This window comes from Podarcis pityusensis (assembly GCF_964106645.2).
Source record: "Podarcis pityusensis genome assembly, chromosome: 8".
Taxonomy (NCBI): domain Eukaryota; kingdom Metazoa; phylum Chordata; class Lepidosauria; order Squamata; family Lacertidae; genus Podarcis; species Podarcis pityusensis.
In genome coordinates, this window is record NC_138033.1 from 63,254,325 (window position 1) to 63,266,825 (window position 12,501).

Sequence of the window (12,501 nt, forward strand, 5' to 3'; positions counted from 1 at the left end):
CCACCATACATTTGAAGCACTATGATGCCATTTTAAGCGGTTGTGGCTTCTCACAAAGAATTCTGGGAGCTGTAGTTTCTTAAGGGTGGTGAGAGTTGTTAGGAGACTCCTACTGCCCTCAGCTAGTGTCAATTCCCAATTAACCCTTCTCCCCAGGGAACTCTTGGAATGATAATATTATGTACTGAGTTGAATAGGATCCAAACTGCAGCAGTCTGATTGGTCCTAGAACAATAGGATTCAGAATGCAGCAGTCTGATTGGTCCTAGAACAATGCAGCAGTATGATTGGTTGGCAGGAACCACCCAATCATGCTCCAGATAGAAGTGAATCCACAACCTGATTGGCTTACAGTAGAATTCCGGAATTAGCCAATCATGTTTCAGCCCATTGTGTAAAGAATGTATATAAATGAAGGCCCTGGCCAGGAGTTATGTGTGGTGGCCGGGGATCGACGGAGAGATAGAGGCCTGGGTCAAACACTGCCAGGCCTGCCAAGAATCCCACCCAGATCCCCCAAGGGCCCCAGTCCAGTCCTGGGAGTCCGCCCGAGCACCATGGTCACGCCTGCATGTGGACTTTGCTGACCCCTTTCAGGGGAAAACATTCTTCATAGTGGTGGACTCCTACACCAAATGGCTGGAAGACGCACTGGTACCGTCCACTTGTACGTCCGCAGCCATCCGGGTACTACGCAGGCTGTTTGCAACCCACGGGCTCCCTGACACTCTCGTCTCAGACAACGGGACTGCATTTACGTCAGGAGAATTCCAAACCCTCACAGCGCAGAACGCCATCCGCCACATCCGTTCAGCGCCATTCCACTCTGCCACTAATGGCCAAGCAGAACGCATGGTGCGGACCACCAAGGACACCCTTCGCCGCATGACGCAAGGGGACTGGGAGTACTGCCTTGCCACATTCCTTCTAGCACAGCACAGCACCCCCAGCTCAACGACTGGCCGGACCCCTGCTGAACTACCAATGGGTTGGCGCCTTGCAATCAGATTGGACCACCTTCACCCCGATAGAGCTCAGGATGAGGTCATGGTGGGGGAAGGCAGGAACCCCCGGACCTTCGAGGCCCAGGACCCAGTGTACGCAAAGAATTTTGGGGCAGGCCCAGCATGGGTACCCGCCACAGTCACCAGGGTCACTGGCCCCGTGTCGTACGAGGTGCTAACGGATAGGGGGCAATGCTGGCGCCGCCACTGCGACCAGATACGGCGACGATTCCCGGGAGAAAACCAGGAGGAGGACAGGTCAGAGGTATCCCAAGGGAACAGTGGGGCAGTGAGGCCCATAGAGCAGGAGGGGCCAGCAGGAGAGGCAGAATCAGTAAATACAGAGAGGACCCGCAAGGCCGAAAGGACACCGGAACCAGAACCACGACTGAGCAAGCCGGTTGCGCCAGACCAAACAGCCCCATCACAGCCAGCATCCTTGGAACATGAGCCAGAACCTGAACCCTGGACCAGGCAACACCCCAGGCCGCAACGCACACGTAGGCCGCCGGCGTACCTTGAGGACTATGAATGCGACCTCCCGGGCAGGACTGAAACTTAGAGGGGAGGGGTGTTATGTACTGAGTTGAATAGGATCCAAACTGCAGCAGTCTGTTTGGTCCTAGAACAATAGGATCCAAAAGCCAGCAGTCTGATTGGTCCTAGAACAATAGGATTCAGAATGCAGCAGTCTGATTGGTCCTAGAACAATGCAGCAGTATGATTGGTTGGCAGGAACCACCCAATCATGCTCCAGATAGAAGTGAATCCACAACCTGATTGGCTTACAGTAGAATTCCGGAATTAGCCAATCATGTGCAGCCCACTGTGTAAAGAATGTATATAAAGCAGATACTTTGAGAGGACTTTCATTCATTCCTCCTCACCACTATGAGCTGAATAAAGAGCATGAAATCACTTTGCGACTCTGAGTATATTTCAGATAACTTGGAGGGGTGTGTGGGTATTGTATCTCTAAGCTCTCTTAACAAACTACAACTCCCAGAATTCTTTGAGGGATGCCATAACTGTTAAAGGTGATATCATAGCTCTTCATATGTGTGGTGTGAATGTGACCTTAGTGATTGCTTATGTTCAGAGTCCCCTTCAAATGGAGAATGAAATAGGGGTGCCTATAGATCAGCCCTGTTATTGTTTAGTTGTAGGATACCTCTGGATTGGCTAGACCTGGCATAAAGGGTAGAGCATAGACTTCAGTGGGTCAGTCTTGTGAATTTCAGTCATTCAGTTATGAGGGTACCTGGTCCCAGACTGCTTAGGAACACAGCGCCACATTCTGTGCCTTTCCCCCCTTGGGTTCCTAAAACAGGAACATGGTACTTCTAACGCACAGATGATGGATATTGGTTCTACCACATATGCCATTGGCTTCCTTGCATGCTCAAATGAATTTGCACCTTTATCCCTGGCAGAAGAGGGGTGTGATAGAAATGGATGAGTTTTCCCTCAAATGTATTTCTGAAAAAAAAACCAGGTGCTTATTCTTAGGTTATTTGCAAAAATTATATATCCAAAGCAAAATGAAACAAACAAAAAACAGTTGATGCTCATCTGTTATCTAATCTAGGTCATTCTGTTCCACTGGATTTTATTCTTTGTGGTACAGTTTTAGAATACCCAGATTGTTCCCCTTGCTGTATGAGGGGTTTTTTTTGGGGGGGTGTGCCTTGTTTTCCTTTCTATAGTTCAGTTGAAAGTACTCAACTTTTCCAGGGGGGGGGGTCAGTAATACATAAAAATGCACCCAGTGGGGGGGGGGGGCTGCTTATGTTGATGTTCTCCCATCTGCTTTCCCTCGTCCTCACTCACCTTCAGTGACATCACTTTGTAGCCAAATCTCAGGGGATCCATATACATGTAACGGTTGTGCCATTCCATTCACTGGGTGCTCTCTTAGCGCGTGGCAGATCATTTATCCTAATTATTCTTTAGATGCCATACTTCTCCAAACATTGCAATACCGCTTTCAGCTCAAAAACTGATACACAGATGTATCGACAACTTGCAGCTTTTAAAGAATAACATCCATTTAGAAACACATACATTGAGCTAAATTGTAAATGCAAAGGGAGATAGCCTACTCAATCTTGCTCACAGTAGACCCATTAAAATCAGTAAACTTAGATTCTGTTGGTAGGAACTGTTCAACAGTGGAAAAGACTCCTTCGGAAGGTGGTAGAGTCTCCTTTGTTTGAGGTTTTGAAACAGATGACCACCTGCCAGGGGGACTTTACCTGTGATTCCTACATTGCACGTGGTGGGACTTGGGGTCCCTTGGGGTCCCTTCCAACACTACAATTCTATTATTTTATGAAATTAATCATGCTTATTGATGTGTCTCTCATAAGTACAGTTAGATACAACCCAACTTGTGATACAGCTGTTTAAAATCACCATCACCATCATTGTAGTGATGTGGGTAGCGCTGTGGGTTAAACCACAGAACCTAGGACTTGCTGAGCAGAAGGTCGGTGGTTTGAATCCCCGCAATGGGGTGAGCTCCCGTTGCTCGGTCCCTGCTCCTGCCAACCTAGCAGTTCGAAAGCACCTCAAAGTGCAAGTAGATAAATAGGTACCGCTCCGGCGGGAAGGTAAATGGCATTTCCGTGCACTGCTCTGGTTCAGCCATAGTCATGCTGGCCACATGACCTGGAAGCTGTATGCCGGCTCCCTTGGCCAATAAAGCGAGATGAACACCGCAACCCCAGAGTCGGTCACAACTGGACCTAATGGTCAGGGGTCCCTTTACCATCATTGTATAATGTATAAACAGGATGGAGCAGACTTATAAATGGACACATGTGAAGCAGACATGGGCCAGGAATGGACTGGTCTGCCCTTCCTTACCTTATGATAAGTGACCTCTGAATCTCTTCCAGCCTTGCAACATTTGGGGACAAAGCTGCCTTCGTGTTCACACTAAGTGTTTTCTCTGGCAGCTGCAGAAGGATATTAGGGAGTCCAAATGGATCATTTCCCACACATACGAGGTAACAGAGCTGTAGCATTTACTCTGCCGTTTCAACCGTCATCTGCTAAATTGTTTGCCGTACAGCAGCTGCTACTTTTTTATACTCTCCTTCCCTCTTAATCTCTAGATATTACTCTGCGACACAGGTAACAGGTGTGTCTCTAACTAGCAAAATTAGGGATCATTCAGTGCTTTGATGGTGCCAATTAACTTCGTGGGGTGAATGCCAATATTTTTTTTCCTAATTAAGGCAGTCAAATTACCCGGCCTATAAAAAAAGATCATTTAAAGTAGCCCAAGATGCTTAAACATAAGGACTGTATGTGTAATATTATACAAGCAAGATGTTCATGAGATGATAGAGACATCTATGGAAATATGCTCTCAAAGAAGTTCTTTTGTAAGGAGGCTGGTACCCAGAAAGTTTTGTTCAAACCCTCTTTCCCTGGACCCCTCATCTGCCATCACATGAGGAACAGTTGAGGGGGTTGGGAGTGTTTCACCTGGAAAAGAGGACTGAGAGCTGATAGGGCAGTCATCTTCATATATCTGAATGGCTGCCCTGCGGAAGATGCAGCAGGGTTGATTTCTGTGGCTCCAGGGGGTAGGACCAAAACCAATAGATTCAAAAACGGAGATTCTGACTAAGCATTAGGAAGAACCTCCTGCAAGGGACTAGATGACCCTTGTGTACCTTCCAACTCTACAATTCTATGAACTTCCTGAGAGTAAGAGCTGTTTGCAACTAATTTAGAATGCGGCAGCTAGACTGGTGACTGGTAGTGGCCACCGAGACCATATAGCAACGGTCCTGAAAGACCTACATTGGCTCCCAGTACATTTCCAAACACAATTCAAAGTGTTGGTGCTGGCCTTTAAAGCCCTAAATGGCTTCAACCCAATATACCTGAAGGGGCGTCTCCCCCATCGTCCAGTCCAGACACTGAGGTCCAGTGCCGAGGGCCTTCTGGCGGTTCCCTCACTGCGAGAAGTGAGCTTACAGGGAACCAGGCAGAGGGCCTTCTCATTAGTGGCACCCGCCCTGTGGAACACCCTCCCATCAAGGAAATAAACAACTATCTGACTTTTATAAAAACATCTGAAGGCAGCCCTATATAGGGAAGTTTTTAATGTTTGGTGTTTTATTGTGTTTTTAATATTTTGTTGGAAGTCGCCCAGAGTGGCTGGGGAAACTCAGCCAGATGGGCAGGGTATAAATAAATTATTGTTGTTGTTTATTACTATTACTATTAATTTTATTATCATCATCATTATTTGCCAGTGGAGGAAACGCCCTCAGAATGTGGTGGACTTTCCTTCATTAGAGGTTTCTAAACACAGGTTAGATGACCACCCATCAGGGATTATTTAGCTGTGATTCTTGTGTTGCTTTGATTTTTGACTAGATGGCCATTGGGAGTACCTTTCAGTTCTACAATTTTATTATTCTATTTCATAACTTCCATTTCCTGTTGCTGGGAGACACAAATGGCAATAGCACTATTGTCTTTGTTTCCCAAAGGCATCTCATTGAGCATGTTGAGAACGGAGTAGTAGATGGGTCTTCACTCTGATCCATCTGAAAAGTTCTTCTCAAGGTCTTTAGCAATTATGGGTAGTAGCTGTCAATAGAATTTTACATAAAAACCACTTTGCATTCATCATCTTAGTTGCCCTTACAGCATGTCAGTTGGGTATGACAGCATTTATACTAAGTAAATGAAAATTATTCATCTATTTTATTGTTGCAGTTTCTAATTCCTGTTGGTTTCAAGTTTTAATGCCATTTTATTATATGCATTATGTCTTTTATAGTCTTTTTTAATATATATATTCTAGGCTGCTTTATGATTGAAAAGTAAAAAGGCTTCACTTAGACAATGAAAACTGTCCAGCACCCCCACCCACCCACCCCAAACTCAACAGAGGTTGGGTGGCCACCTGTCAGGGATTCCTTCAGCTGTTGAAGGACTAGACAATCCTCAGAGTCCTTTCCATCTCTACCATTCTGATTCTACAGTGGTACCTCGGGTTACAGACTCTTCAGGTTACAGACTCTGCTAACCCAGAAATAGTACCTCGCGTTAAGAACTTTGCTTCAGGATGAGAACAGAAATCGTGCTCCAGCAGTGCGGCAGCAGCAGGAGGCCCTATTAGCTAAAGTGGTGCTTCAGGTTAAGAATAGTTTCAGGTTAAGAACAGACCTCCAGAATGAATTAAGCTCTTAACCTGAGGTACCACTGTATTCTAAGGTAAGCAGAGCAGAAATCTGTGCCCTAGCCTGAGAATTTCACCCAAATTCTCTCTCCCCTCTGATAATTGTTGAACCTGATTTCATATCCCATTAACTGAGGGAGAACAGTTGGGGGGGGGGGGGAAGATGTGGGATACATTTTTCAGTACTGTACGTCACTTGCAATCAGGTCTTTATGTCTTATATAAATATACTGTCCTTTTGGGTGTCTGTAGTAGGAGGACATCTCTGTCTCTTACGTGGAGCGAAAGAGGGAGAAGGAGGGATGGGAAGAGAGAAAGAGAGAGAGAGAAAAAGAGAGTTGAAAAACTATTGATTTCAGTCCTTTGAAAAACTGCAAGAGCTAAACAAAAAAAAATTATTTTTATTTATTTATATAGCACATATGCAGAAATTGAGGGGTAGGGGAAGGCAACCCATCCTTCACATCATTGGTGTGAAGAGAAGAGGCGTATCTGCCTGGAAAATGTGATAATTTATAATGAAACATTATCTGCAGACCCATATGCTCTGCTTTCTATTTTTGCTCTCTTTTGCTTGAGCATTTCAAATGCACAAACCCCAGGGGGAGGATGGCTGCCAGGCCGTCCCAAAGACAAAATGTCCCCCATTCCTATCGTAAATGTTTGTTCAGAGGTAGGGAAAACCTGGACCCTTAGGCGTTCATTCCTGCATCCCGCCCATGTAGAGCCGGGTTTGTGAATGGAGAACAAAAGCGGTCTTTTGGCAATGTTTGGTCACAATCCCGTGTGACCAAGAAATAGAACCCTAAATGGGGCAATACTACCAACCAAGGGGTAAGTCATTGCAAATAGCATAAGATTTTATCCTCAATGTCTAGGGTAAAAGGAATACAGTGGTATCTTGGGATACAGATGCTTCAGGTTACAGACTCCGCTAACCCAGAAATAGTACCTCGGGTTAAGAACTTTGCTTCAGGATGAGAACAGAAATCATGCTCTGACAGTGCGGTGGCAGTGGGAGGCCCCATTAGCTAAAGTGGTGCTTGAGGTTAAGAACAGTTTCAGGTTAAGAACGGACCTCCAGAACAAATTAAGTTCTTAACCCGAGGTACCACTTTATAAGAAATTGGCTTATACTGAGTCAGACCTCCTGGTCCACCTAGTTCAGTACTGTCGACACGGGCAGGCAGAGGCTTTATGGGGTTAACCTAAGAACACAAGAAGAGCCTGCTGGATCAGGTCAATGGCCCATCTAGTCCAGCATCTTGTTCTCACAATGACCAACCAGATGCCTGAGAGAAACCCGCAAGCAGGATCTGAGCACAAGACCACCACCCCTTGTGGTTTCCACCAACTGGTATTCAGAAGCATTAGTGCCTCCGACTGTGGAGGCAGAGCATAGCCACTGTGGCTAGCAGCCGTCTCCTCAATGAATTTGTCTAATTCTCTTTTAAATTCACTTACGTTGGTGGCCTTCAGTGCCTCCTGTGGGAGTGAGTCCCATAGTATATCTATGCGCTGCATAAAGAAGGGCTTCCTTCCTTCCTTCCAATCTTCAGCGTCTTCAGAAGACTATGGAGTACTGACCTCTAGTGAGATGATTTGTACAATGGAAAAAAGGACACCCACCGACAGTAAGGTAAGCACACAAACACACAAACACCCTACCTATCAGGGTTTCTCAGAATTTCTCTCTCCCCTTTGATAGAAGAAGGGTGTTGGGGAAGAGAGACATGGTGTTTGAGGTGTAGTCAGGGAAGCCCAGCTCCAGAATAAACATGGGAATGCTCTACTCACAAGTAATACATGAGTTGGACCCTAAATACCTGCCACTCCGAGCAAGGAAACAGCCTCACTTTGAAATAAACATTTGTTCAGTTGTGTAGGTTGCAACTGTATCTGGTGGTGGTGGTGATTTTCACTTATTTCATTCCTTTATGTCCCACCTTTTCCTCCAAGGAGCTCAATGTGGTGTGCATGTCCCCCTCCTCTCTTAGTCCCCACAACAGCCCTGTGAGGTAGGTTATGCTGAGAGGCAGGTCACCATCCAGAGGGCTTCATAACTGAGTGAGGATTTGAACCCTGGTTTTTCAGGTCCCAGTTTAACACTCTAACTACTATACCACACTGACTACTACTACTTCTACTACTACTACTACTACTAATAGGTACAGGGTGCCTTATTTTCATCAGGATTGCAGGGAGGGTGAAATAGCTCCAGTCTGATCTTCTCTACACACTGGAAGCAGCAGCTTTGAGAAAACCTTTGAAAAGGTCACAAATTGGACATACAGTGGTACCTCAGGTTAAGTACTTAATTCGTTCCGGAGGTCTGTACTTTACCTGAAACTGTTCTTAACCTGAAGCACCACTTTAGCTAATGGGGCCTCCTGCTGCTGCCGCGCCACCAGAGCACGATTTCTGTTCTCATCCTGAAGCAAAGTTCTCAACCTGAAGCACTATTTCTGGGTTAGCAGAGTCTGTAACCTGAAGCGTATGTAACCTGAAGCGTATGTAACCTGAGGTACCACTGTATAAGAGAATAATAGGAACACAATGCAGGAGGGAGTAGACTAAAAGGTACTCTTAACAATTATGAGCACTCATTTTGTACAAGCTGCACCCTTGGCATATACTGACCCCAAAGAATTAGCATTCCCGCCTCCATGGCTGGCTGCCCTCCATGGTCTTTCCCTGGCGGTATCTGCGGCAGGCATTTCAATCACATCCATAGCAAAGGGTGAGCGACCTAAACAACTTGCTGAATCCTTTCCAGTACCACCCTCAGACTTTCCAAGGTGAACAGGGGCACTGTGTGACAAGATGTTTTCAGATTGTCACCACGCACAACGCCCTCCTCTCTCCTCCACGGCTGCCCTCGAGCTTGGGGAGCGCAGAAATCCAGATTGCCTCCTGTTATTTGACCCATATGTTTCCTTACGGGCAGAACTGAGACACCAGGCAGCTGGAGCAGAATGGTGTGGAAAGTGATGCACAATTTGGCTGTCACCTTTCATATATAATATATATATATATATATATATATATATATATATATATATATATATCCACACATCCATTTATGGAAGGATTATTATTCAGAAATTTATCCGTGCATCAGACACTCAGATGAGCCAGGAATCAAGAAGGTACATTGGAAGCTGCTGTATCTCAAGTCAGAGCATGGATCCGTCCAGCTCAATACTGTCTATACCAGCAGAGAATCAGAGAACTGTAGAGTTGGAAGGGGCATCTAGATCAACCCCCTTGCAATGCAGGAATCAACCAAAGAACCCCTGGCAAATGTCCATCTGACCTCTGTTTAAAAACCTGAAATGGAGGAGAGTCTCCCACCTTCTGAAGTGGGCCAGCCCACTCTCAAACAGCTCATGCCATCAAAAAGTACTTCCTAATTTTTAGCCAGAATCTCCTTTCTTGCAATTTGAACACATTGGTTCAGGTTCTCCCTTCTGGAGCAGCAAACATGCTCTATCTTCCATGTGACAGCTCTTCGTATCTCTGAAAACGACTATCCTATCACCTCTGTCTTCTTTCTCCAGGCTAAACATACCCAGCTCCCTCAGCAAGTCTTGATTTCCAGATCCTTTAGAAGGTTTGGATTTTTGAATAACACCCAAGGCATTCTGAATTTCAAATTTTAAAGTTCCGGTGACAGCTGCATCAAAACTTTGTTTTGAGGTATCCTTTTTGTACTTGGTTCTTGCCAACTTGCCATACCCCTTTCCAGCATATTCCATTACTTTCCCCTATCCAAACCCCAGTTTTCATTCTGACCCAAGCCTGTAGTGAAGTTATGCAGATTTATTTTAGACTCTGGACCTAATGGACTTATGAAGTCCTTGTTGTACCTTGGTTGTCAAACTTAATCCATTTTGGGACAACCGTTCGAAAACCAAGGTGTGGCTTCCGATTGCCTGCAGGAGCTTCCTGCACTCAATTGGAAGCCACGTCAGAAGTTTGGCTTCCAAAAAACATTCGCAAACCAGAACAATTACTTCCAGGTTTGTGGAGTTCAGGAGCTAATTTGTTTGGCCAAACCATTTGACAACCAAGGTACCACTGTACTTAGATTGCCAGGAACAGTGTTCTTTGGCCATCAAACGCACCTTAAGAAACAGGAATGTTTTCAAATCCAACCCTCCCTCCCCTTCTGAATGTCAGTAATGATGGATCCAGGCACACCTCACCAGGGTGAGCATTCTACAAGTAGGGAACCACCACTGAAAAGGCCCTATCATAGGTTAATAAAACTTATGGCACCACCACCAAGGCCTTGCCTGCTGATTATAGGGCTGAGACAGTTGATGCTAGAGAATGCGCTCTTCCAGCTACTCGGGTCCCAAACCATTTAGGGCTTTCTAAGGAAGTATTCACCCTTGAATTGGAGGCTGTAGGTCACTGGAAACCAGTGTAGGACTTACAGGACTAGTGGCACATAGCCCCATTAGGCTGCCCCATTTACCAACCTAGCAGCAGTGTTCTACACTAGCAGCAGCCACGGGACCATCTTCAAGGGCTGTCCCATATACAGCACATTACAGCAGTCCACACAGGAGGACACCAGAGCATGAAGCCAGGCTATCCTAGTGCAGGAATGTCTGCAGCTGAAGTCACAGAAGCCACTTGAGATTCTGGTGACAATTTGGAATACAGTATCATCATCACCATTAATTAAATGTGTATGCCGCCCTACATCCAAATATCGCAGGCTGTTTTACAACATAAAAATACTCCCAAACAATGAACCTGTTCCTGCAACCCATCCCAGAACAAGATGTACACATAAGACTTGGACATGGCAACCACCCACCCCACTTATCAGGATTCAGCCTCCGCTTATTGGCCCCCATCCAGTCCACTGCTGCCTCCGGGCACAATTCCAACAACTGCACAGCATCTCTTGATCCCCATGGAATGGAGCGATAGAACTTCATGAGAAAGATCAGCATTCTAATGACGTCCTGCTCCAGTTGCATATATGTGGAATAGCATTGGAGACAGTATAGACCCCACAGCCCACAAACCATGGAGCCCTGCAATAATCTCCTAGAACGTCTAGGTGGATCTTTGACCTGGTTCCACTACAGATCTCTTATGTTCTTGAGGTTTATGGCCGATCTGGAGAGAAGCAAAGCACCCCTCCCTTCAATCTTGGTACAAGTGAGTTTGGCAACCAGCCTTGGATGAAAGTTGACCCAGGAGAGAAGAATGATACGGGAGGGAATCAGAACACATACATTTACAATGCGGTATCCTTTTATTTAATCTGTTAACAAAAGTGACTTGATTGAAATCCTGCCCTCACACCTTCTCTCTGTTTTAAGTAGTAGGTTCTGCCCTCTCCTCTGAAGTCCCAGCCACACTGGAGGCACACTAAACTTTTTTCTTCTTTCATTTCATTTCTTCTATTATTGTAAAAAAAGAAAGAAAAAGATACTGAGTTTCCCCAGCACCATAGAATTATAGAGCCAGAAGGGACTGAAAGGGTAATCTAGTCCATGGGCAGGCAAACTAAAGCTCAAGGCCCGGATCTGGCCCAAACGCCTTCTAAATCCAGCCCGCGGATGGTCTGGGAATCATCATGTTTTTACATGAGTAGAATGTGTGCTTTTATTTAAAATGCATCTCTGGGTTATTTGTGGGGCATAGGAATTCGTTCATTTTAATTCCCCCCCCCCCCAAAAAAAATATAGTCTGGCCCCCCACAAGGTCTGAGTGACAGAGGACCAGCCCCCTGCTGAAAAAGTTTGCTGACCCCTGATCTAGTCCAACACAGGAATCAAAACTAGAGAATCCCTGAGAGATGGCCACCCAATCTCTGTTCAAAATTTCCAGTGATGGAAAGTCCACCACCTTCCGAGGTGGTCCCTTCCATTCTCAACCAGTTCTTGCCTTCAGGAAGTTCTTCCTAATGTTTAGTCAGAGTCTCTTGTAATTTGAATCCATTGCTTTGGAGCAGCAGAAAACATTCTTGCTCCATCTTCCATCTTCAGCCCTTCCTATATTTGAAAATGGCTCTCATATCACCTCTCAGTCTTCCTTTCTCCAGGCTAAACATACCCAACTCTCTCAACCATTCCTCATAAAGTTTGGTTTCTACTCCCTTTATCATCTTGATCACGCTCCTCTGCCCATGTTGTAAATTGATTATGTTTAATGACTGTGACAATGAAAATATATTTAAAAATGAAGAAGACTGCATTACCCCCAGAATCCTGCTCCTTAAGAGAAGTTACAAAGAACTGAAAATACTACTACTAATAATAA